The sequence below is a fragment of the Penaeus vannamei genome, chromosome 9 (genome assembly GCF_042767895.1).
Source record: "Penaeus vannamei isolate JL-2024 chromosome 9, ASM4276789v1, whole genome shotgun sequence".
NCBI lineage: Eukaryota > Metazoa > Arthropoda > Malacostraca > Decapoda > Penaeidae > Penaeus > Penaeus vannamei.
The window spans coordinates 46607755-46609590 of NC_091557.1; positions in this window are offsets into that span (position 1 = coordinate 46607755).

The following is a 1836-nucleotide window of genomic DNA, read 5'->3' on the forward strand; positions in this document are numbered from 1 at the left end:
CTTCGAACTCTATCACACCTTTAAATAATCACAACTTCGAATTCTATCACACCTTTAAATAATCACAACTTCGAACTCTATCACACCTTTAAATAATCACAACTTCGAACTCTATCACACCTTTAAATAATCACAACTTCGAACTCTATCTCACCTTTAAATAATCACAACTTCGAACTCTATCACACCTTTAAATAATCACAACTTCGAATTCTATCACACCTTTAAATAATCACAACATCGAATTCTATCACACCTTTAAATAATCACAACTTCGAATTCTATCACACCTTTAAATAATCACAACTTCGAACTCTATCACACCTTTAAATAATCACAACTTCGAACTCTATCACACCTTTAAATAATCACAACTTCGAACTCTATCACACCTTTAAATAATCACAACTTCGATCTCTATCACACCTTTAAATAATCACAACTTCGAACTCTATCACACCTTTAAATAATCACAACGAATTCTATCACACCTTTAAATAATCACAACTTCGAATTCTATCCCACCTTTAAATAATCACAACTTCGAACTCTATCCCACCTTTAAATAATCACAACTTCGAACTCTATCACACCTTTAAATAATCACAACTTCGAACTCTATCACACCTTTAAATAATCACAACTTCGAACTCTATCACACCTTTAAATAATCACAACTTCGAACTCTATCGCACCTTTAGATAATCACAACTTCGAACTCTATCACACCTTTAAATAATCACAACTTCGAACTCTATCGCACCTTTAAATAATCACAACTTCGAACTCTATCACACCTTTAAATAATCACAACTTCGAACTCTATCACACCTTTAAATAATCACAACTTCGAATTCTATCGCACCTTTAAATAATCACAACCTCTAATTCTATCACACCTTTAAATAATCACAACTTCGAACTCTATCCCACCTTTAAATAATCACAACCTCGAATTCTATCACACCTTTAAATAATCACAACTTCGAACTCTATCCCACCTTTAAATAATCACAACTTCGAACTCTATCCCACCTTTAAATAATCACAACTTCGAACTCTATCCCACCTTTAAATAATCACAACCTCTAATTCTATCACACCTTTAAATAATCACAACTTCGAACTCTATCACACCTTTAAATAATCACAACTTCGAACTCTATCACACCTTTAAATAATCACAACTTCGAACTCTATCCCACCTTTAAATAATCACAACCTCTAATTCTATCACACCTTTAAATAATCACAACTTCGAACTCTATCACACCTTTAAATAATCACAACTTCGAACTCTATCACACCTTTAAATAATCACAACTTCGAACTCTATCACACCTTTAAATAATCACAACTTCGAACTCTATCACACCTTTAAATAATCACAACCTCTAATTCTATCACACCTTTAAATAATCACAACTTCGAACTCTATCGCACCTTTAAATAATCACAACTTCGAACTCTATCACACCTTTAAATAATCACAACTTCGAACTCTATCACACCTTTAAATAATCACAACTTCGAACTCTATCGCACCTTTAAATAATCACAACTTTCGAACTCTATCACACCTTTAAATAATCACAACTTCGAATTCTATCACACTTATAGCCCCTAAATACCACCATCTCCCCCATATTAATAACCTGGCATCTTTCCACACGTGTTCTCGTCCCATGGCTCTCGACACCATCACACTATCCACAAGGAGTAAATAACTGACTTTGAAAAGATAAAAGACAGTGAGTGGGTCGTGGACATTACTTTTCATTGCTCGGGAGCCACAGAAGGACAGAGATTGGGATCCACCGGTCAAAAGGAATCCAA